Source organism: Hippopotamus amphibius, chromosome 4 (genome assembly GCF_030028045.1).
Source record: "Hippopotamus amphibius kiboko isolate mHipAmp2 chromosome 4, mHipAmp2.hap2, whole genome shotgun sequence".
In the NCBI taxonomy this organism is placed as follows: Eukaryota; Metazoa; Chordata; class Mammalia; order Artiodactyla; family Hippopotamidae; genus Hippopotamus; species Hippopotamus amphibius.
The window spans coordinates 47,334,506-47,360,882 of NC_080189.1; the positions used below are offsets into that span (position 1 = coordinate 47,334,506).

Sequence of the window (26,377 nt, forward strand, 5' to 3'; positions counted from 1 at the left end):
GGAGGAGAAAAAAATATTCCAGAAAATAAAACTTGAATTTGCCATACTCTGGCAACTATTTACACAGCATTTATATCATATTAGGTATTATAAGTAATCTAGAGATGATTTAAACTGTGCATAGGTTATATGTAAATACTACACCATCTTTTATAATAAGGGACTTGAGCATGGGCAGATTTTGGTACCCATGGGGGCCTAGAACCAATTCCCCTGTAGAAACCACGGAACACTATACACCAAACAGCAGGAAAAATATGCTCCCACAGTCAGAATTTGTTGGGCAAGACAGAAGATGGAAGTATCAGGTCCTATGATAAGATTTAAATATCAAACAATCACTTTACAACTGCAAACAAATCATCTAAATGCACTTGCTTAGTTGCTAGTTACAAACAAAATAAAGACACCAGAAAGGGTCACAGTGGAAAAGCTATCCTCTCAACCACTACCAGAATTCAGGGAGAAAGAACAGGAAGATAACCTGTGCTGGCTGCTCTGGAAATAAAAGAGATGCCTGATTTTAGAACTCATCTACTTCAAGCTTTATAAAAATCCAAATATCCTGCCCCTCCCCAGGTCTGCTTACCCTTCTACTATCCCCAGTGGGTATCGATGTTCTCTATCCAAAGTGAGCACTCCAAGTTACCCAAAATCAAAACTATTCATCTACACTTTCCCTTAAACAAAGCTCAATTCCTTCTGATCTCAATTAGGTATTTTAACTAACTGATATAATTTCTAAAGGAAATGACCAACAGGCTTAAAACTCCCTTAGGTATATATGCACTGAATGTGACAAACAATGGAATGAATCAATGGAGAGGAATGTAAGCGGGATTTTTAGAGCAGGTGACCTCAATTTGCTACACCAATCTCGCCAATTAATACAAAACAGTAGTTGCCATTTCTTATCTTCAATAACAGAAACAAATATTAAGCCCAAGGAGTCTACAGACTGTCTTGGTTTAAACTGCTCATTTAAAGAGAGCAGTCTAAGTGTAAAGAAATCAAGTGACAGAACTCAGCTCTTCTGATTCCTAAGCTATCAAGCTTTCTACCACAGCATCCTGACTAGTGATCATCTTTTACATTACTGCACACACACACAGGCATACCCTATTTGCCCCTACACTAGACTTTTTGCATAATCACTATTACCCTAATACAAACTTGGTGTAGGCAATTTAATCCTTTTGTTCCAATAGAATACACCCATTCATATCTCTATGCCTTTGCTCTTAAGTCCATATGCCTTTTCTCTTATTTATTAAAAATCTCCCATCCCTTCAAGCACAGATTAAGTCTTACTACCTCAATAAAACCTTTTAAAAGAATTCAAAACCATGTCCTTCTCTGTCCTACTATATTCCATTTACTGATAACACTCATTTGATATATGTCAGCAGCCACTACATTTCTTCTGTGATGATTTTATCTCCCAAATTCGATAATACCTGTGAGGCAGAAACTGTATATTCTTCCAAGTATTCTATCCAACCACCCTGCCGCAACATCCAGGTAGACTTACCGTCAAAACTCAGTAACTATCTAAATGCATGTATGAATGAATTGCATTATTTGACCTGAGTTCTATACAAGCAAGACTGGCACAATTAAAGGCAGATTAGGAAATTCTAATTACTGGTAATTCTAACTGCAATTTAAAAGAGCCCTAAGCACTGTTTGCAGAATAAACTGCATTTTTTTTTTTTTTAGAAATTTAGTTTAAAGGCAAAATTCTAAACATGTCAGTAAAAAGAAGTAAAAACATGCCAATAAAAAGAAAGGTAAACAAAGAAACTTCCATAAGCAAAGTTTCATACAATATATGACATACAGCAAAATGTCTGGAGTGTAAACCAAGACCTCATTTGCCAGTAGGACCTGTTCAGAGCTTGGCGAATATAGAATTATCTGACTTGAAAAATTTCCTCAGAAAACGCAAGCCAATTTACCTAAAAAAAAACAAAAAACAAAAAAACACACACAGGCAAGATGAGCTGTAGACTGTCTTCTGTCTATCTATCAGTTTTCTAATTGGTAAAACTGCTACAAGGGAAAAGATGCTCAGAGAGCCAAAGGGAAACAAGTAAAACCTATATAGTTTTAAAATGACAGCTACTTAATAAGACAAACATCTCTAACAAAATTTAAATGACAGGATAGCAAATGTTTCCACAAGATAGAATACATTTTAACCTTGTTCAACAAGCATATTTATCAGAGTAAATGTTTAAATATCTAATTCTATAAATCATCAAAAACAATCCTTGAGAATCTACAAAATAATTTCAGTATATATCAATTTGCATAATGAACTTTACTGAAGAGCTCAGTTTATGTCAGGATCATATTTTAAGTCCATCAGGGAAATTCATTATTTTCTACCACTTGTGACAATTCTGTTACTTTATTTTTTTTTCATATACTATCTTTTTTTTTTAAATATCACAAATAAGATCTTTTATTTGTCACCATTAAAAGTCTGATTTTTAAACAGATTCTTGGACTGGTGGCTCACATCCATCAGCTCGTTCAACTTTAGCACCTGTCTCATCCCCAGTAGATTTTCCAGAGCTACTACCTTCACCATGTAGCTCCATGAGTTTTCCCAATTCAAACGTGGGTTTCTTCAGCACTTTTACTTTTCTAACAAAGACATCATGGAGCTGGTAAACGGATTGGCAGGCCTTTTCTATGCCTTTTCCAGTGCTGTCTGGAATCAATTTATTGACCACCTCTTTCAAGTCATTTGTCTGCACCTCTCAGGTCATGATTTCCATCATCTTCTTGTGGATCTGGCAGACCTGCTGGTGCTGGGCATATGAGGTCTTCCGAATCTGATGGTTGTGTTTTTTAGTAAAACCCATACAGAACAGACGAGGCAAATAACCATCCGTAGTCTTGACATCAACATGAGCTTCAATCATGGTCTGACATTTTTTGACCATGGAGCACGTTTTGTCATGGGTAAGATCCATGCCATGGAAATTAGTCAGGCAGTTTTTGCCCTGAACATTCTCAGTAATAAGCTTGAATTTTCTAAACGCAACTTCATCATTCTGCAGATCAGCAAGGCTCGCTTCAAAAACACGACCCTTGAGGCCACCAGATGCAATTTTGGTTCCTTGAGTTCTCGTGACTTGTGTTTTCCCAATATTTCTTATATTGAACATAGCTGGTGCTTTCACATCATACCAATCTTTCTTAGCAAATGGGTCAACCACTTTCTTCTCGGCTCCCTTTTTACCACTTTTCGTAAGGCGCTTGTTCTTGCTGACCGCCATGGTGCTGCTCAGAGAGCCAAAAGGATATACTATCTTTTTAAAAAGAACTATTTCCGATGAGAATGGAAAAAAGGAAATGAATGAAGCAATTTTAAGTGAAAATTACAATCTATTTTTTGTAGTCCCAAAGCCATTAGTATGCCTGTTATGACACATAGCAGACACTCAAATACTGGAATGAATGAAAGGCTATCCAAAGGTTTTCTCATGTTAAATATGAGCACACTGAAATGATTCATAAAATGTTCTACAAAGATACTTCAAATATGTACTAAAGGTTCCTCTGTAGTTTAAAAAGGTGGGGAAAGGTATAATTTCTTCTCCCTCTTTCAGTTCCTGATTTTAAAAAAACAAAAATACTCACAGTGTGGACATTTTTATATATTTTATGCTAGGTTCACCTAACAATGCCCTCAGTGTTGTTTAAAAAGAGCCACTACTCCGTGCTATCCCATGCCATTTAGATACAACTTTATGAGACTGTGAATGGGTCCGAAGGGAGCATCTACTCTAATCTTCCACAGGTAAGAAAATCCAGAGAAGTAAAAAATTTTGCCAGAACTTATAAAACAAGCCAGCAGTAGGGCCAGAACTAGGGCTCTTTTCATTACACTCCCCAGCCTATTCATCTACCAGACCTCTCTCACAAAGCACTTGCAACCAGTTAAACTAACAATATACAATACCTTATACATAAAAATGTTCTAACAACCATACAACCATTATAGGGGATCTATTTTAAACTTGTTTGTTTTCAAGAAGAGGTGATATTCCTTGTGTACAATAGCAAAATTCCAAAAAACGAATGGTTAGGATTAAGAACATAAACCACAAACCACGAGCAAATCAAAGTCCATACTGAGACCAATTCCTGAACATCTTAACAAATGTACTTCCCATATTTGGGAAACTGTTCCAAAACCCAGAAAGATTAAGTATTGGAAATTCAATAATTTTCCTCCACCAACTGAAAAAACTTTTGTAGTTATAAAATGCAACAAAAACATGTAGAAATGTTTGTCTTTGGCATACTCACAATCTTAAAAAAAACAACACTGCAAAGATGTCCATCTTTTTCTTTTGTTTCCTATCATTTTTCATTATTTTATTCTTTTTATTGTCTTCTAGCTTATCGATCAACTCTCCGTCATCTTTTTTTCTCTTTCTCCCACCTCACTCCCCAAAATATCCCATTAGCTTTATTTCTCATCCTATATTTTGGCTTTTTTATTGTCTAGACTATTTTAAATACATATAACCTACAAATGTGATAGATTAGAGTAACTACATAAGATCTTAATGATGGGCCACAACTGACAGAATGCTTCTCTGTCATTGTAATTTGTGTGAGTCCTGTATTACAATACGTATAGAAAGATAATTCTGATATGGAAAATGACAACTTCATTAAGAAGAAAATAAAGATCTTCAGCAACATGGATGTTTTCTCTGGAAAAACTAAGATAAGCCTTTCTCTTTTAAACTTCTATGACTGAATTAAGAAATTAATCCATCTTACATAAGAATGCCAAATAGAATACAACTGACTGCTCTTACTAAACAGCTGGAAAAGGGGAACAAACGAACCAAACAATATTCAGAATGGTAGAAAAGTAAACTACGGGAATATGGAGCAGGTCAGCTCCCGTGGAAAATTAAATCCATTCCATATGGCAATATAAACAAGGTGTCCTTAACTTATAACATGATTAGTATGCCAATAATAGTATAAGGACCTAGAGATCAGTGGTTTAACTAGTACAAATAAGTCTTGTAAAATTCAACATACTGAACATTTTCTTTCATCAAGTGAACCTCAAAGTGGCCACATATCCCCACTGGGGGAAGAGGGTAGTGAGACAGGGTGCTGGACGACCAAAACACAGACAAAGGCCAAAGGGAGGTAATTAGTTTTTCTCCTTCATTGATGGAAACCAGTTTACTACTAGAATAAGATAAGGATGCCTCAGTGCCAAGGGTAACTTAGTCTCTGTATTCTTGGGACAATTTCAGAAACTTTACTAAATACATTCTTAGTCCACTCAGGCTGCTATAACAAAATATCAGAGACCAGGCAGCTTATAAATAACAGAAATTTCTCTATCACAGTTCTGGAAATTAGGGTGCCAAAATGGTCGAGCGAGGGCCCTCTTCCTGGTTCCAGACTTCTCATTGTATCCTTGCATGACGGAAGAGGCTAGAAAGCTCTCTGGAGCCTCTTTTACAAGTGCACTATCCCTTCCGTGAACCCTCCACTCTCATGACCAAATCATTCCCAAGGCCCCATCTCCTAACACCATCATCATTAGGTTTTACAGTTTTTGTTTGTTTGTTTTTTATTTTATTGGCTGTGTTGGGTCTTTTTTGCTGTGCGTGGGCTTTCTTTTAGTTGCGGTGAGTGGGGGCTGCTCTTTATTGTAGTGCACGGGCTCCTCATTGCCATGGCTTCTCTTGTTGCGGAGCACGGGCTCTAGGCGCATGGGCTTCAGTAGTTGCAGCACATGGGCTCAACAGTTGTGGCTCACGGGCTCTAAAGCGCAGGCTCAATAGTTGTGGCACACATGTTGCTCCACGGCATGTGGGATCTTCCTGGAGCAGGGATCGAACCCGTGTCCCCTGCATTGGCGGGCGGATTCTTAACCACCGCACCACCTAGGAAGCCCCATCATTAGGTTTTCAACACAGAAATTTCAGGGGGTGGGGGCACAAATATTCAAATCCCAGCAGTATGCAAGGAACTTTTGGAGTCAAGTTTCAACAGTAGTCAGAGTTTATTCATTTTTTATAAATAGGACAATAACCTCTGCTCTGGAATTTTCTTTCAGGGGAGGAGGGGAGGCAGAGGATAGAGTAATGGCATTTGCTCTGGGAATTCACATATTAGATGGAGAAATGCACCTTTAAGCCACAGCTTCTCATCTAAGACACAGTATAGCTGTATAATGCCCACTAGACTATGGCATCATATGTAATATATAAACCACATGGTAGTTTTGCCATGGCTCTAGATTAACAAAGAAATCAAATGAAGGGAAAATATTTAAATATAGATTTCAGAATAATTATTACGGTGAACTCTAACCACCAGTTAATAACTTTTCATACTCATTGGCTTAAAGCAAAATACTACGGAAAATCTGTACAACTAAAATTCTCAATAAGCTCAATGTCCCAAAATAGTTTGCTTCTAAACAGACATAGCTCCAATTCCCTTGAGGAGCAACACAGCTATTATATGATCAAAGTTCTATAAACAGAGTATCAACTTGGGTACGGCCCACATGGCTTATAATTGTTTATCAGCTGTTTCACTTCAGGTTCTATAAGACACATACTGTTCCTATCATATTTATATGTTGTCTTACCATAGTTAGCTATTCCAAAAACGATTTACTAGAAGGTCAGTTGAATTTTACTGAAGCTTTTTAAGTCTTTTCAAAATGTAAACAAGAACAAAATTACTACTAGCTTAGTAACCAGACTTCATTAGACTTAAAATTTTTTCCAAGAACTACAAGGCAATTAATTATATTATAGTCTTAATGAAAGTCAAATATCTTTAGAACTTTCAAATACAGATATAAAATATGCAAAATATTCTGCTGAACGAAAAAAAAATAAGGAATGATTTTAAAATATATCTTCTTCATGTTTCACATCAAGATATCTACTTCCCAGCACCATACCAAAGTAGACACTCAATAAATATTTACTGAATGAACAGCCATGTACTCCCTCTAACACACCCTTCCTCTTGCCCAAATTTGATGATGAAGTGTGGAGTTCTTTCTCTCTTCACAATTCTCTCCTTAGTGCTCAAGTTAACAATGGCAGCTTTGAAGAGCTAGCTATGACATTTTTAAAACATGGCTACACTTAACGTTCCTCCTTTTCTCCTCCCCTTTCCTCCCCCCTCCCTCTGCTTCTCTCTCTCTCTCTCTCTCTCTCTCACACACACACCCCCACATCCGCACGCGTACAGGCGCAAACACCCACATACAACACGGACATTTTATCATGCTGTCACCTATCAGAATTTAACCTAAAGACAACAAAATGTGTGACATAATTTTCTAGAAAGTAGATGAAATGAACAACAGTTCATTGAAAAACTATACAACAGTTATTTGGTAAGCAGTATCTGGTGCCTTTCTGTTGCTGTTTCAGGTAAAACATATATTTAAATGGTTTAATGCTCCACTCAGCCACAGAAGCAGACATAATGAGCTACATATTCTTCTGATAAATAATCATAGTATAAATTCTCCCTCATCCACCACAAAGATATGTTTTCCAAAAAATATCAGGGAATGATATGCACATTACATTCTTAAAGAACTTACTTTTTAATAAAATCCTAAAATTTTTAGCATGCACTTTATTTCTAAGGGAGATAATCTTTTATCACTCATCCTGATCAACTAAATTTTAAAATCTTTAACGATTCTATTCACTTAAGTGCAATTAGAGACTTTAAAGGATTCCCCACGAATACCCACTTAAAACAAAGAAGCAAAAGAAGAAACGTTAAAATCCAATTGGGAAGGCTTAAAGATCAAGAGAAAGTGCAAGAACCTGGTGCACTGGCTAAAGCAGAACTGTTAGAACATAGGTGAGAAAACAGGAAGATACAGTAAAGAATAAAAATAATATATCCTCTATTCTATAGTTTTATTTCTCTTCTCACTGTACTCTATATTGTCCAAAAATGAAAAAAGAAAAAAATATTTTAATTGGAAATGCAAAAAAAAAAAAAGTTGAAAGAAAAAATACTGGGCCACATATATACAGGGACAAAGTATACAAAATATTTACATTTTTTAAGCTTCCAGAATTAGATTTAAATTATATTTGTGTCATCCCAGTTATATCTTACACTTGAATGAGTAAACCTACTTTTCCCCATGTACTAATGTACTAATTTGAAATGTGAGGACAAAAATAATTAATAATTAAAACAAAATTGTAATTAAATAGCCAGATATTTTAAAAATTATATTTCTTTCCGTTAAAAGTAACATGGCTTTCACATGCACCCCAATGTTCATTGCAGTACTATTTACAATAGCCAGCACACAGAAGCAACCTAAATGTCCATCAACATATGAATGGATAAAGAAGGAGTGGTACATATATACAACGGAATATTACTCAGCTGTAAAAAGGAATGAAACTGGGACATGTGTAGAGACATGGATGGACCAAGAGACTGTTATACAGAGTGAAGTCAGAAAGAGAAAAACAAATATATTAACACATAAATGTGGAATCTAGAAAAATGGTACAGATCAACCAGTTTGCAAGGCAGAAATAGAGACACAGATGTAGAGAACAAACACGTGGACACCAAGCGGGGAAAGTGGATGGGGGGAGAGGGTTGGGGGGATGAACTGAGAGATTGGGAATGCCATATATACATTATTAATAAGAAAAAAAATATCAAATTGTACACTTTAAATATATGCAGTTTATTATATGTCAATTTTATCTCAATAAAAGTTCTTTAAAAAAAAGTAATATGGCTTTGATGTTTAGAGATTTCCTATCGACAATAAATATTAACAAAGTAATTCACAAGTGTGAAAATTTAACATAAATCTATTTATCACATTCTTTACCAAATAACTGTTTTTTAGATACCCAACTGAAAGCAAAATGTACCTAACAAAATTTGACAGGATTTTTTTAAAAATGCTCTTTTGGCAACCGGGGCTCTAAAATCTTACATATGTTTGGCTAAAAGTATTTTCTACTATTGTCAATAATTTAATTTTTTAAGGCCACCACGACAAAGAGGTAATTATGAAGTCTAAATATACATTAACAGTTTAGTATTGGGAGTTTCCTGGTGGACTAGTGGTTAAGATTCCAGGCTTTCACTGCCATGGCCTGGGTTCAATGTTCAATTCCTGCTCGGGGAACTGAGATTCCACAAGCCATGACCAAAAAACAAAACAAACAAAAAATAGTTTAGTATAACAATTAAAATCAAATGTTAATTACAGTAGCTGGGTACCTAACTGTAATCAGTATTGCTTTTTCGTAGGTAAAACTTTGCCCACTATGTTTGTACTCAAATAATCTAACTCGATTTTGCCGGTAACTCCTAATACCATGCGTACATAATTTAATTCTCATGATTTACCATGTCAGATTTGATTTAGAATTAAGAGGCTGGTTCTATAAGTGTTTTCAAGTTAAGCAGAAGATGTGAAATCACTAGCATGTGGTATTCCAAGAAGAGCAAAGGCTAAAAGAACTGCCAACTCTCAGGTACAAATCAGGTTCCTTACTACTATAATATAACCCAACTCCACTTTCTTAACACATGCAATTAGTCTGACAAAGTTTCTTTCCCATAAGGGCTGACCTCTGGAAACTACTTCTCATTGGTATGGTGTTAATTACCTCCTTAAAGATAACAGTTCTTCAGGGAATTCACTCTGCATTAAATATTTTCCCAGTTATACTGAGTGTGCTGGGAGTTCCTTGTTTCTATGTGTATTCCTGTCTCTCCAGTCCCCCTCAACCCATAATGAAAGGATCAAATAATAGCATTACAGACTTAAGGATTTATATATCCTCAAGAATGAAAGGAATTAACATCTTACAGCCTATTTGCTATTTATCTTAAAAGTTTCTTGTGAAGACACTGCAGCTGGGGTAACTGGCAAACTATGGGCCTATGAGCTAAAACGCAGTCTGCTTTTGCACAGCCCCTGAATCAAAAACAGTTTTACACTTTTAAATGTTTGGGGAAAAAACTAATATTTTGTGACACATGAAAATTATATGAAATTCAAATTTCAGTGTCCACTAATAAAGTTTTATTGGAACACAGCCATATGCATGCATTTATATATTTTCTATGTTTGGCTTCACAATGCAGAAGTGACAGAGATCAAATGGCCTGCAAAGCCTAAAATGTTTATTATCTGTCCCTTTACTTAAAGTTTGCTGATCCCTGAAGTCATTAAAAATTGCTCAAAATGTCTGAATATTTGTTTCAAGGAGGGAGCTAGGAAAACCACTTCAAAAACATTGGGTTATGACTAAAACTGTAAGCTGCCAATTAACTTGATTAAAAAGTTTAGACTACGAAGGAGTTGAGGAATAATGATGTTCAGGTCAGGCCAATATTATCACTGCTTCCCTGAAGCCACACCTATTTATTCTCAATCCATCACAAACCTGTAGATTTTACCACCCAAGTATCTGTCAAATTCAACCAGTTCTCTAGACATCCATCACTGCTCTGTATCTAGCTACTATATTTCCTGGACTGCCATAGTAGCCTCTATATATCTCTGCTCTAGCCCTCCCCTTCCCCAAACTGTTTTTATAGCCCATCTTCATAATGCAAATCTGATCTTGTCACTCTCCTATTTAAAACATGGAGATAAGGGATTCCCTGGCTGTCCAGTGGTTAGGACTCCACACTTTCAGTCAGGGGCCTGGGTTCCATCCCTGGTCTGGGAACTAAGATCCCACAAGCCAAGTGGTGCAGCCAAGAAATAAATAAATACATACATATGTACATACAGAGAGAATCTTTTCATTCATTACACAAAGCCTTCATTATCTGTTCCCTCCCAACTCCTGCCTCATTTCTCTTCCAACCATTAACTTACACTTTTTAAAACAACATATATTACATACTACGAATCTGTAGTTTCCTGATAAGCAGGATTTAACTGAATCACAAGAATGCAAAAATCAACCAAACATTACTAAGCATTTTTTGTACTAACATGCAATGATAGAGTATTTAATTTTTGCCTTCCCATCAACCGTGAAAGTTACCTATACTTTCACTTTTATTCAACAATGACCAACAAAGTAGACCCACTCAAAAAATACCCACTGCTGATTTATTATAAAACCATGCATGTGTTCTTAATTGTGCTGGAAGCTTAGACTGGGCTATGCTGATTCAGGGTACTAAACTCAGCACAGATCAACAGTGAGCCAGTGGCAGATATGAAAGATTATACGTCGAAGCTCTCAAAGTGTCGCTTTTAAAAGTAAAGAGTCAGGGACTTCCCTGGTGGCGCAGTGGTTAAGAATCCGCCTGCCAATGCAGGGGACACAGGTTCAATCCCTGGTCTGGGAAGATTCCCACATGCTGTGGAGCAACTAATTAAGCCCATGAGCCACAACTGAGCCCACATGCTAAAACTACTGAAGCCCACGTACCACAGTTACTGAAACCCACATGCCTAGAGCCTATGCTCAGCAACAAGAGAAGCCACCACAATGAGAAGCCCACGCACAGCAGAGTAGGCCCTACTCGCTGCAACTACGAGAAAGCCGCGCACAGCAACAAAGACCCAACACAGCCAATAATAAATTCATTAAAAAAAAAAAAAAAAGACTACCTCTCATAGCCTTCCTGATAGCCAGGAAATTGCTGGGTAGGGCTTCTGAGAAATTGAAAAAGAGCTGACTATTTTTTCTCTTTGCACTTTGCTCTTTGTGTCTTTCCTTTATTATTCCTAGAACACAGATGTGGTGGCTGGAGCTCTAGCAGCTGTCTTGGACCTTTAGGTTAAGGATATTAAGGATGCTTATATGTTACAGCAGAAGCATAGCAAGAGTTTGGGTACTTGAAGGCTTTGTGGAAGCCATCACTCCAGCACTGGGCTGCCTACTTCTGGACTTGTTTTATGCAAGAGATAAAACCCTCCTTTGTTTCCATCGCTGTAGTTGAATTTCTATTCCTGGAAGCCAAACTCAATCCCAATTGATAAAAACATTCTTTGTAGTGCTTTTCATAATTCATGCTAATTATGTGCAGACCCTTTTAATAGCTCCGTCATTAGACCGTGTGCTTGATGAGGGCAGGGACTCCATCTGCCTTGTTTATTCCTGTATCCCAGCAACCAACACACACAGTGCCTGGCACTGTTTGTGCCAGTAGGTGCTTAGTAAATTTTCTTGAATGAATACATCCTAATGAGTATGTGGTGTCTAGCAGGGATCCTACAGGATGGTTTGACAGTGGCCTTTGCAATAATTATGAGAAGCAACTTTAACTGCCCAGGCTGCATCATTTTTCCCTGGGTTTCTCCCACATATACATAAAGCATACATGTTAATAAACTTGTTTGTTTTTCTCATGTTAATCTGTCATTTATTACCAGAGTCTCAGCTAAAAACTTAGAAGGGTAGAGGGAAAATTATTATTCCCTCCGTATCCTACACACATTATACATGAATCTTACAAAAATAATACTGAGGAAGAGAAGAAAGATCCAAATTAAGAGTATGATTTCACTTATATATAGCCAGCAAAATTAAAGATATTCTTTAGAATGCATACGTAAATGACAAAACAAACAAAAGCAAGGAAATGGTTATCCAAAAAATTATGATTATTCTAAGAGAAAGAAAAAGTTTCATAATCAGGAAGACATAGGGGAGGGTTTCTGGGGTACTGGCAATGTTCTATCTACTTCTGGACATTGGTGATAGCTGCACTGGTATTCATATTTTAAATATGAATTACTCTATTTTATGCATCTTTCTCATGTATAACAAAAAAAATTGATTTTTTTAATGATAGGATTTTATGAGAATGACTTCCCAAAGTTTACTATTTGAATCTTAGTGCTCTAAATCTAGCCTCATCCTTTTAATCAATTAAATTACATTTCATAATGTAAGTTCAAAAAATAAGTATTAGTCTTGGTGGTAAATGCAACAGTAATTTATCATTAAAGTATAAAGCTTTGAAGGAAAAGCATAACAAATAGATACGGCTATGATAAATCCTAAAAAACCTATTTCTACCTTTTAAAAATACGTAAAAGGCTCAAATATCTTGAAATCTGAAATGAGAAATAAAGCAACACAAAATTTGACTGCAAATTTAGCAGTGAAGAGTCAATGGATGAAAGCAGTATCACTTAGACTCGAATTCAATCTATAATTCTGACCAAAGATAATGGTAATTATGTTTTTAATTTGTATAAAATAAACATCTTACAGATATCTGACTGGCAAAATTTGGAAAGATTCCAAATACTGTAGGAAAAATAAAAGTGCAAGTGTGAGAAACATTTTTCTCCTTTCCACCCCAAAAGCTCCCCCTCCTGCCCCCCCCCCAAAAACAGCAGAAAGAAGGAGAAAAGAAGAGTGCAAGCTCCAAGAGAAACATCACTATGAAACATACAAACAATGGATGCCATTTGACACAGCATGCAAGGACAGGTGTACCTCAAAACTAAATTTCATCAGTCTACACACAAACAACGCCACAATGGAAACCTGGGAAACCACAGAGACCATCTGGAGTCTACAAAGTTTTCACCAACATAGGTGAGGGTAAAAAAATTCCTCACTAGGTCAAAAACTTTGTAAATCTTATTTAAATACTTACCATTAAACTACTGGTTCCAGAAGGAATAGAGGTAGCAGAGTAGAAAAAAGAGGGAAAACCCAATCAATACTAAGAATAAAAAGTGGCAACACAATATCAACTCTAGGCACCCACAATAAAATAGCAAATAAATAGAAAATATGAGGTTAAGCAGCCAACTTTCTACAAGTAATGAGAGATGGGGTTTTTGGTGCCCTCTTCTGCTTCTTACTCCTGTTTTGCTTATTATTTAGACACAGTTCCTCTAAAGAGCAGGCTTGGGAGGGCAAAAAAGGTAAAGTCTGTAATTTTCATCACAGCCAACAAGTCAATATGCAACTTAAGTTACTAAGGGAACCAAGAATCCTTAAATTCTATTCTATAGCAACTGGACTACTTAGTATTTTAGGAAAATCACCTAAGTTTATCCAGAATGTATCTATACAACTAAAGTAGTAGTTTAACATTTCAGTGAATAGATGGTTTTCTTATTTGTTGGAATGGTTCATATCTAACCACTGCCCTAAACAAATGAAAGGTGACAACACTTAATCACCTTACTTACATGCACCTAATATGCCATAAAAGACTAAATTTTACTCACAACTTTGTTTCAGTAGCTTTTATTGTTTTATAAAGTATATCATATAATCTTTTACTTACTACTAGCTTTCATACCCACCATTCAAGGCAACTTGTAGATAGGAGGATTTATTATTTTGGTAATAAGAATGTTAGCTCACATTGGCAGAGCACTTTACTATAAGCTAAACAATTTGCTGAATGCTACATTATCTCATCTAACTTCAAATCCACCACATGAGGTAGGTACTAATATCTGCTATCACCACTTTAATTGAGGAAATAGAGGCTTAAAATGATTTGGCCAAAGTCACAAAGGCCCAACTACAGATCCAAAAATGTAAACCACTATACCACTGAATAGTAAGTAAACAACTTTGAATAGTATTTTCACAATATTTCAATGTTATTTTCTTATTCCTATGAGTGCTGAAAATATGCATGACAGATCAATGTAATGTGAATCAAAAGTTTTATGGAGAATTTCCTAATTCACTGATTTTCTGAAGTACTCGAACATAAAGACACCAAATATACAAGTAAGAAATAATTAAAACAATACTACTTTAATCTTATTAAAAAATCAAATTCTAGTCACAAATAAAAATACTAGAGAAATAATGTCTTAGTGTTAACTAGTCTACTTCATTGATAACACTGCTATAAGCATTAAATCTCTCAATCTCTCTAAAAACAAAAAACTATATTCCTTCTTGCTACAAGGAACTCAATAAGTGAAACTAATGGCTTACAAGAAAAAGACTTACCAAGATACCTTTAAATAACGATGTTTTAAAAGACTAGGAGAACAAATTTGCAAAAAGCAATCGGTATCTCTAATAGCAAAATGTTATACCTAAAGGTGTTCTGGTGAATGTGCAACAACTGCTCTCCAGAGGGAAAAAAAGAAGTCCTGACTTTTTGTTTGTTTGTTTTCTGGTTGCTTTTTTAAAAATTAATTAATTTACTTATTTACTGGCTGCACTGGGTCTTCGTTGCTGCACACAGGCTTTCTCTAGTTGCGGTGGCGGGGCGGGGGCTGCGCACCACTACTCTTCGTTGTGGTGCGCAGGCTTCTCATTGCGGGAGCTTCCCCTGTTGCAGAGCATAGGCTCTAGGCGCGTGGGCTTCAGTAGTTGTGGCTCACGGGCTCTAGAGCACAGGCTCAGTAGTTGTGGCACACAGACTTAGTTGCTCTGTGGCATGTGGGATCTTCCCGGACCAGAGATAGAACCCATGTCCCCTGCATTCACAGGCGGATTCTTAACCACTGTGCCACCAGGGAAGTCCCCTGACTCTTGATATTTGCTGATTTCCATGATTTCTACGTTTGATTTTAAGCCACCAAAGTATCACCACTGAACACAGAACTGGGAAGAGATGAGCAGTAGCACATAGTTATACAGTATTTCCACCACACAGATACAATCAACAGATGTCAATAACCTCAAGAAGGCCTTTTCTCACCTTCTGAGATGGCCCACGCTCTGTCTGTGGAGTGTGTCTGTCTCTGAACAAATCCACGTCCTACCTATCACTTTGTCTCTCACTGAATTCTTTCTGCAACAAGACATCAAGAACCTGAGCTTCATTAAGTCCTGAAACCAGATGCCATCAAGTACTTCTATGTTGGCTGCTTCTAACTCCAAAAGACCTTGAGTTTTGGCCTGCATCCTACCAACTGAACCAGAGAATGCCACACAACTGCGACAGGTCTTACGTGCTGCACACAGGATCTTTAGTTGCGACATGCATGAGGGATCTAGTTCCCCCACCAGGGATCAGACTGGACCCCCTCATTGGGAGCAGAGTCTTACCCACTGGACCACCAGGGAAGTCCCAGCAACACCTGGGATCTTAGTTCCTGGACCAGGGATCAAACCCATGCCCCTTGCAGTGGAAGCATGGAGTCTTAACCACTGGACCACCAGCAAGTCCCCACATCTTTCTTTATAATATGCTTTCTTCTTTCTTTAATTAAAATAATGTAAAATTTTATTCTGTAAAAAAAAAATCTCGAATACATTAACAGTAAAATGTAATAAAATAACTAGGAAGTGATAAGTTTTGAGTATTTATTATCTTTCTTCAAAACGTAATTTATCTAACTGTAAGTTTACATAATTTTAACAATGCTGCTCAAATCCTGACTTTAACAATCAACTCCACGAAGAGTTGGTTCCAGCACACCACTCGCATACAGTTCCCTTCTTAATTCACCCCAGGCTTTTGTTTATTTCCCTCACTTTCCTATTATACTTTTTGGTGGATCAGTAAGGAAGATGTAACGGTTTAATCTACCAGTGCTTTCAATTCTTTCTTCCAAGCCTATGTAAACGTCCCCTAAGTCCACCTACTCTTTCTGTTTGGTTAAGCAAACCTCACCCACCCAGGTCCTAAACATAAGAATTTAGTAAGAACCATCCATTTCGGGTCCTCACCACAGAAAAATGAAAGCAGTGGTCAGCTGCATTTGCTGGAGACATACTTCCCCCAACCTATTCCTTTGACATGATGGTTTTTGCCAGACATGAGCTGTTTTTAAGTTTCCTAAAAGACCAGAACAATTTACATTTACACCAGTATCACTTACAACCCCTGTCACCTGCAATGGTATGTTGTTACTACTTTACTTTCTGCCAACCTGACAGGAATAAAGTGTTATCGCATTACTACCTTAGTTTTCATTTCCCTAGAAAGCAATCTGGCAAAATCTATTGAATTTAATAGTAGAGAATGCTGTTCCAGGAATATAGTATAGTAGAACAGGTACTTAGGCCAACCCTAACAGGAAAAAAAAAAAAAAATCCAGGATTAAAAAAAATATTAAAACATTAACGAGCTGCCAAGAAAGATACAAATTCGGAGGCCAGAAAATGAGAACGCTGAAAATCCAAAACAGCACAGTGAACAGCAATAGGCTTTTACCTTGAGTTAGGATACCCTCAAATGGCTACAACGTTACAATTACAGTAAATTAGAAATAACCTTTCTCTCTTTGCCACCATCTCCCAGACAACTTCAAGGAAAATACACTGAACGTTGACACTGGGTGGGGAGGAGACGGAAAAATCATTACTGAGAATTTGGAGCCACAGATAGAACTCTTGCTGCATTTGCTGTCTGAATTCATAATTCCTAGGTAGTCTAAAAACCCTACACTGAAATTCTCACACTTTAACATGTATCAGAATCATCTGGATGGCCTATTTAAACAGACTGATGCTGCCCCCTCTAATAGACAAACATACATATATAAAATTTGTATGATTTCAATGTTATTTTTGATCAACTGTATATTATTATCAGCTGCAATGTTTACTATCTAGAGCTTGATGGCAACACAAAATTTTTAATGAAATTTAAAGTATATTTAAAATATCTTAAGGGCGGCGAAGTAGAGAGACGTGGAGTGCATCCCTCTCCACAGATGCATTGGGAATGCACGGAAGGACGCAGTAATTCCCACAGAGAACCAGCAGAACACCAGCAGACGGCCTCAGACACCAGAAAGGACTGCAGGGAGCCCGACATAGCCGGTAGGGAGGCATCTACGACAGCTCAAAGAGGGTGAAGCGGCGGAGCTGTGGCAGACGGGAGGGAGTGAGAAACATACGGAGGGGCCGCAGCGCAGCTCAGCGTTGACGGACCAAGACATCGATCCGCGGCTGAACGGAGGGTCCGGGAGCGGGAGCGTGGGAACCGGAGAGCTGGTTCAGGGTGAGAATCATTGTTGCCGGTAGGGTGACGGACCGAGAGGACAGGAGGGAGGAGGTCCGCGGAGAGGAGTGCCCGTCCGTGAGAGCTGCCTGGCCATGATGGCGGCTGGAGGCTGCAGGCTCACGGGCGGGGGGAGGAGCCTCGCGTATAGCCTCTCTCTCTCTTTTGGCGCCTCTGCAACAGGCAGTGGAGAGACACCCGTGGGCCACCTAAGGCGCTCAGAGATAACAAGCACCCTCAGGCGGGGCTAGATTAAAACTCCTTGCAATGCCAGCAGCAGGGAGGCTGCCGAGAGAAAAAAAAAAAAAAAAACAACAACAGCAACAAAAAAAAAAACCCGAGGGAGGCCCAACTCTAAGACTTTCTGTTTACGCCTGAGCCACCGCCGTCCCTCTGCAACAGGCACCTCCAAGCCGGACTGAAACAACAGTGCGCCAGTGCTCACTCACGCCCAGGAGAAGGAGCCACTATTGTACCCTATCCCTCTCCACACACCGATGCTTACAGATGAACAATAAAGGAACCTCTGCTGGTCACAGAATAATGCAAAAAAACCCAAGGCGAGTAGAAGGACACTTACAGCTGAGACGCTAAGGAAACAGAAATAGTAGTATCAATACCTATTGAACTGGTCCATTCTGGGAACAGTTCTGGATTTTTTTTTTTTCTTTTTCTTTTTGTCTCTCTCTTTTTTCTTTTTTTTCTTTATTAAATACGATCTTAGCCCTAAGGGATCTACAAGTTTTATAACATAATTTTTTAATGATATTTTTTATTCTTTTTTTGCCTTTATCTATACTTCTATATCTAGCTAAGTTTTTGGTAGTACGGACAATATATCTCTCATGCTTTCCTTTCATCCCTATCTTTTATACATTCCTATTCCTTTCTTTTTATTTGCATATTTCCAACCACACTACGCTCTTCTGTTCCCCTTTCTTCCAGCCTTTTTAAGTTTATTTTATCTTAACATACTTATAAGCAACACTATTGGTCTGCTCAGACTCCTTGCTCTATTCTCCAGATGACGCACTGCCTTGGTATTTAATATTAGGCTTTTGTCTTTATCTTAGTTCTTAGTACAGTTGTCTAATCTCATTCTGAGAATCTCCATTCTCTCTGGTGGTACTCTGGCTCTTTTCTATATTTGATCCTAGCTTACAAAATCTCCCTGGATTAATGTTTGTATGTGTAAGGTGTTATTTGTTTGTTTGTTTCTTTGCTTTTGTCTCTGATTTGTTCTGTTTCAGTTGTCAATTTCTGTTGGGTTTCTCCTTGAATATCTGATAGCACACTGGGGTTCTGTCAGGTCTTTCTAGAGCCTTATGTCCTAACGGATTCAGTAATTGTGTGTCTTATACATGTATGTGTTCCGTAGACTTAATATTCGTTTAATCCAATACTTGGACATTAGTCTGAGGATTGGACAGTCTTCTATAAACACCTCTATCGCCCGGACAAGCAACCCCAAGAGTTTGCACAACCATGAGGAAACAAAGAAATACCATGCAGGCAAAGGAGCAGGAAAAAAACCCACAAGACCAAATAAATGAGGAGGAAATAGGAAAAATGCCTGAAAAAGAATTTAGAGTAATGATAGTAAAAATGATACAAAATCTCAATAACAAAATAGAGAAAGTACAAGAAACAGTTCATAAGAACTCAGAAAAACAAACAGCAATGGATAACAAAATAACTGAAATTAAAAATACTCTAGATGCTAGAACCAGCAGAATGACTGAGGCAGAAGAACGAATAAGTGAGTTGGAAGATAGAATGTGGGAAATAAACGCCACAGAGCAGGAAAAAGAAAAAAGAATAAAAAGAATAGAAGACAGTCTCAGAGACTTCAGTGATAACATTAAGCATACCAACATTCGAATTATAGGCATCCCAGAAGAAGAAGAAGAAAACAAGAAAGGGTCTGAGAAAATATTTGAAGAGGTTCTAGTGGAAAACTTCCCCAACATGGGAAAGGAAATAATTCACCAAGTCCAAGAAGCACAGAGAGTCCCATACAGAATAAACCCAAAGAGAAATACGCCAAGACACATATTAATCAAACTAATGACAATTAAACACAAAGAAAAAATATTAAAAGCAGCAAGAGAAAAGCAACAAACAACATATATGGGAAAACCCATAAGGATAACAGCTGACCTCTCTACAGAAACTCTGCAGGCCAGAAGGGAATGGCAGGATATACTGAAAGTCCTGAAAGAGAGAAACCTACAGCCAAGAATACTCTACCCAGCAAGAATCTCATTCAGATTTGAGGGAGAAATCAAAAGCTTTCCAGACAAGCACAAGTTAAGAGAATTCAGCACCACCAAACCAGCCTTACAACAAGTGCTAAAGGAACTTCTCTAAGTAGGAAACACAAGAAAAGGAAAACACCTACAAATACAAACCCAAAACAATTAAGAAAATGGTAATTGGAACACACATGTCAATAATCACTTTAAATGTAAATGGATTAAATGCTCCAACCAAAAGACACAGACTGGCTGAATGGATACAAAAACAAGACCCTTCTATATGCTGCCTACAAGAAACCCACTTCAGACCAAGGGATACATATAGACTGAAAGGGAAGGGATGGAAAAAGATATTCCATGCAAATGGAAGTCAAAAGAAAGCTGGAGTAGCAATACTCATATCAGACAAATTAGATTTGAAAGTAAAGACTATTACAAGAGACAAGGAAGGACACTACATAATGATCAAGGGATCCATTCAAGAAGAACATATCACAATGGTAAATATCTATGCCCCCAATATAGGAGCACCTCAATACATAAGGCAAATGCTAACAGCTATAAAAGGGGACATCGACAGGAACACAATAATAGTGGGAGACTTGAACACCCCACTTACATCAATGGACAGATCATCCAAACAGAAAATAAAGACACACAAGCTTTAAATGACACATTAGACCATCTCGACTTAATTGATATTTATAGGACATTCCATCCAAAAACGACAGAATACACTTTCTTCTCAAGTGCACACGGAACATTTTCCAGGATAGATCACATCTTGGGTCACAAATCAAACCTCGGCAGATTCAAGAAAATTGAAATCATATCAAGCATCTTCTCAGACCACAACGCCATGAGACTAGATATCAATTACAGGAAAAAAACTGCAAAAAATACAAACACATGGAGGCTAAACAATTCACTCCTAAACAACCAAGGAATCACTAAAGAAATCAAAGAGGAAATCAAAAAATACCTAGAAACAAATGACAACGAAAACACAACAACCCAAAACCTATGGGACGCAGCAAAAGCAGTTCTAAGAGGGAAGTTTATAGCAATACAGTCCTACCTTAAGAAACAAGAAAATGATTGAATAAACAACCTAACCTTACACCTAAAACAATTAGAGAAAGAAGAACAAAGAAACCCCAAAGTGAGCAGAAGGAAAGAAATCATAAAGATCAGAGCAGAAATAAATGAAAAAGAAAGGAAGGAAGCCATAGCAAAAATTAATAAAACGAAAACGTGGTTCTTTGAGAAGATTAAAAAAATTGATAAACCATTAGCCAGACTCATCAAGAAAAAAAGGGAGAAGATGCAAATCAACAGAATTAGAAATGAAAAAGGAGAAGTCACAACGGACACCTCAGAAATACAAAAGATCATGAGAGACTACTACAAGCAACTATATGCCAATCAATTGGATAACCTGGAAGAAATGGATACATTCTTAGAAAAATACAATCTTCCAAGACTGAACCACGAAGAAATAGAAACCATGAACAGACCAATCACAGGTACGGAAATTGAGACAGTGATTAAAAATCTCCCAACACACAAAAGCCCAGGACCAGAGGGGTTCACGGGCGAATTCTATCAAACACTTTGAGAAGAGTTAACACCTATCCTTCTCAAAGTCTTCCAAAGTATTGCAGAAGGCGGAACACTCCCAAACTCATTCTACGAGGCCACCATCACCCTGATACCAAAACCAGGCAAAGAGGTCACAAAAAAAGAAAACTACAGACCAATATCACTGATGAATATAGATGCAAAAATCCTCAACAAAATACTAGCTAACAGAATCCAACAGCACATTAAAAAAAATCATACACCATGATCAAGTGGAGTTTATCCCTGGGATGCAAGGATTCTTCAATATACGCAAATCAATCAACATGATACATCATATCAACAAAGTGAAGGATAAAAACCATATGATCATCTCAATAGATGCAGAAAAAGCTTTTGACAAAGTTCAACATCCATTTATGATAAAAGCTCTCCAGAAAATGGACATAGAAGGAAATTACCTCAACATAATAAAAGCCATATATGAAAAACCAAAAGCCAACATCGTTCTCAATGGGGAAAAACTGCAAAAATTCCCTCTAAAAACAGGAACAAGACAAGGGTGCCCACTCTCACCACTATTATTCAACATAGTTTTGGAAGTTTTAGCCACAGCAATCAGAGAAGAAAAAGAAATCAAAGGAATCCAAATTGGAAAAGAAGAAGTAAAATTGTCACTTTTTGCAGATGACATGATATTATAGATAGAAAACCCTAAAGACTCTACCAGAAAACTGCTAGCACTAATTGATGAGTTTAGTAAAGTAGCAGGATACAAAATTAATGCACAGAAATCTCTTGCATTCCTATACACTAACAACGGAAGAGCAGAAAGAGAAATTAAGGAAACTCTCCCATTCACCATTGCAACAAAAAGAATAAAATACCTGGGAATAAACCTGCCTAAGGAGGCAAAAGATCTGTATGCAGAAAACTTTAAGACATTGATGAAAGAAATCAAAGACGACACAAACAGATGGAGGGACATACAATGTTCCTGGATTGGAAGAATCAACATAGTGAAAATGTCTGTACTACCCAAAGCAATTTAAAGATTCAATGCAATCCCGATCAAATTACCAATGGCATTCTTCACAGAACTAGAGCAAGAAATCTTACGATTTGTATGGAAACGCAAAAGACCCCGAATAGCCAAAGCAATCTTGAGAAGGAAAAATGGAGTTGGTGGAATCAGGCTTCCTGACTTCAAACTAGACTACAAGGCCATAGTGATCAAGACAGTATGGTACTGGCACAAAAATAGAAAGGAAGATCAATGGAATAGAAGAGAGAACTCAGAAGTAAGCCCAAACACATATGGGCACCTTATCTTTGACAAAGGAGGCATGAGTATACAATGGACAAAAGACAGCCTCTTCAATAAGTGGTGCTGGGAAAATTGGACAGCTACATGTCAAAGAATGAAATTAGAACACTTCTTAACACCATACACAAAAATAAACTCCAAATGGATTAAAGACCTATATGTAAGACCAGACACTATAAAACTCCTAGAGGAAAACATAGGCAGAACACTCTATGACATACATCAAAGCAAGATCCTTTTTGACCCACCTCCTAGAATCATGGAAAGAAAATCAAGAATAAACAAATGGGACCTCAGGAAACTTAAAAGCTTTTGCACAGCGAAAGAAACCATAAACAAGACTAAAAGGCAACCCTCAGAATGGGAAAAAATAATTGCCTACGAAACAACGGACAAAGGATTAACCTCCAAAATACACAAGCAACTCATGAAGCTTAATACCAAAAAAGCAAATAACCCAATCCACAAATGGGCAGAAGACCTAAATAGACATTTCTCCAAAGAAGACATACAGATGGCCAACACACACACGAAAAGATGCTCAACATCACTCATCATCAGAGAAATGCAAGTCAAAGCCACAATGAGGTATCACCTCACACCAGTCAGAATGGCCATCATCACAAAATCTGGAAACCACAAATGTTGGAGAGGATGTGGAGAAAAGGGAACTCTCCTGCACTGTTGGTGGGACTGTAAGTTGGTACAGCCACTATGGAAAACAATTTGGAGGTTCCTTAAAAAACTACAAATAGAACTACCATATGATCCAGCAATCCCACTTCTGGGCATATACCCAAAGAAAACCATAATCCCAAAAGAAACTTGTACCATCATGTTTATTGCAGCACTACTTACAATAGCCAGGACATGGAAGCAACCTAAATGCCCATCAACAAATGAATGGATACAGAAGATGTGGCATATATATACAATGGAATATTACTCAGCTATAAAAAGGGATGAGATGGAGCTATATGTAATGAGGTGGATAGAACTACAGTCTGTCATACAGAGTGAAGTAAGTCAGAAAGAGAAGGACAAATATTGTATGCTAACTCACATATACGGAATCTAAAAATGGTACTGATGAACTCAGTGACAAGAACAAGGATGCAGATACAGAGAATGGACTGGAGAACTCGAGGTATGGGAGGGGGCGGGGGGCGAAGGGGAAACTGAGACGAAGCGAGAGAGTAGCACAGACATATATATACTACCAACTGTAAAACAGTCAGTGGGAAGTTGTTGTATAACAAAGGGAGTCCAACTCGAGGACGGAAAATGCCTTAGAGGGCTGGGGCGGGGAGGGTGGGGGGTACTCAAGAGGTGGGGAGTCAAGGAAGGGAGGGAATACGGGGATATGTGTATAAAAACAGATGATTGAACCTGGTGTAGCCCCCCAAAAAATAATAAAATAAATAAATAAAATAAAGACAAAAAAAATAAAATAAAATATATTAAGTTTTTCAAAATGGATTAAAGACCTACATGTAAGGCCAGACACTATAAAAATCCTAGAGGAAAACACAGGCAGAACACTCTATGACATACATCAAAGCAAGATCCTTTTTAACCCACCTCCTATTATCACAGAAATAAAATCAAGAATAAACAAATGGGACCTCAGGAAACTTAAAAGCTTTTGCACAGTGAAAGAAACCATAAACAAGACTAGAAGGCAACCCTCAGAATGGGAAAAAATAGTTGCCTATGAAACAACGGACAAAGGATTAACCTCCAAAATATACAAGCAGCTCATGCAGCTTCATACCAAAAAAGCAAGTAACCCAATCCACAAACGGGCAGAAGACCTAAATAGACATTTCTCCAAAGAAGACATACAGATGGCCAACAAACACACGAAAAGATGCTCAACATCACTAATCATCAGAGAAATGCAAGTCAAAGCCACAATGAGGTATCACCTCACACCAGTCAGAATGGCCATCATCACAAAATCTGGAAGCAACAAATGTTGGAGAGGGTGTGGAGAAAAGGGAACTCTCCAGCACCGTTGGTGGGAATGTAAGTTGGTACAGCCACTATGGAAAACAGTTTGGAGGTTCCTTAAAAAACTACAAATAGAACCACCATATGATCCAGTAATCCCACTCCTGGGCATATACCCAAAGAAAACCATAATCCCAAAAGAAACATGTACCATAATGTTTACTGCAGCACTACTTACAATAGCCAGGACATGGAGGCAACCTAAATGCCCATCAACAAATGAATGGATAAAGAAGATGTGGCATATATATACAATGGAATATTACGCAGCTATAAAAAGGAATGAGTTGGAGCTATATGTAATGAGGTGGATAGACCTAGAGTCTGTCATACAGAGTGAAGTAAGTCAGAAAGAGGAAGACAAATATTGTATGCTAACTCATATATACGGAACCTAAAAATGGTACTGAACTCAGTGACAAGACAAGAGCAAGGACGCAGATGCAGAGAATGGACTGAAGAACTCGAGGTTTGGGGGGGGCAGGGGGTGAAGGGGAAGCTGAGATGAAGTGAGAGAGTAGCATAGACATATATATACTACCAACTGTAAAATAGATAGCCAGTGGGAAGTTGTATAACAAAGGGAGTTCAACTTGAGGATGGATGATGCCTTAGAGGACTGGGACGGGGAGGGTGGGGGGGAATCAAGGGAGGGAGGGAATACGGGGACATGTGTATAAAAACAGATGATTGAACTTGGTGTAGCCCCCCCAAAAATAATACATAAATAAATAAATAAAATATATTAAGTTTTATGTGTAAGTACTACATAACATACACATATGTGTATATAAATACATGAGGAGGAGTATGATAAAGTGATCAGAGAAGACAAACATAAAAGTATGCTCCTCTGGTATAAAATTTTGTGAGGAAAATAAAATACAAATATGATTTCAAGGTGAAAAAGGAACAATGTAAAACTTCCAACAATTATACACTAGCTTTTCATGGATGTTTTAAAGGATGCAAGTAAATCTCAAGACACTCAGGTATTTATATTTAATATTCCACTGGATACACTTAAGAGTGATATCAGTATTTTAAAACATCAGTATTTTTAATATTCCTTAAATTACATCCCTTGCAACTATTTAAACACTATGATAAGAAAAATTAGATGCCAAGTTAAAAAACATGAAAGGAGGTCATGTTTGGGGATCAAAAAATGGGCAGAAGACCTAAATAGACATTTCTCCAAAGATGACATATAAATGGTCAACAGGCACATGAAAAGATGCACATC

The 26,377-nt window shown here is 37.5% G+C and overlaps 1 protein-coding gene and 1 pseudogene across 2 annotated transcripts in view; both read right to left on the minus strand.

Annotated features, from left to right (window-relative positions):
- The window catches only part of ZNRF2 (zinc and ring finger 2), a 100,756-nt gene that overhangs the window by 48,487 nt on the left and 25,892 nt on the right, over positions 1 to 26,377 (minus strand). The window lies entirely within an intron of this gene.
- Positions 2,480 to 3,290, minus strand: LOC130852088 (40S ribosomal protein S3a-like; annotated as a pseudogene).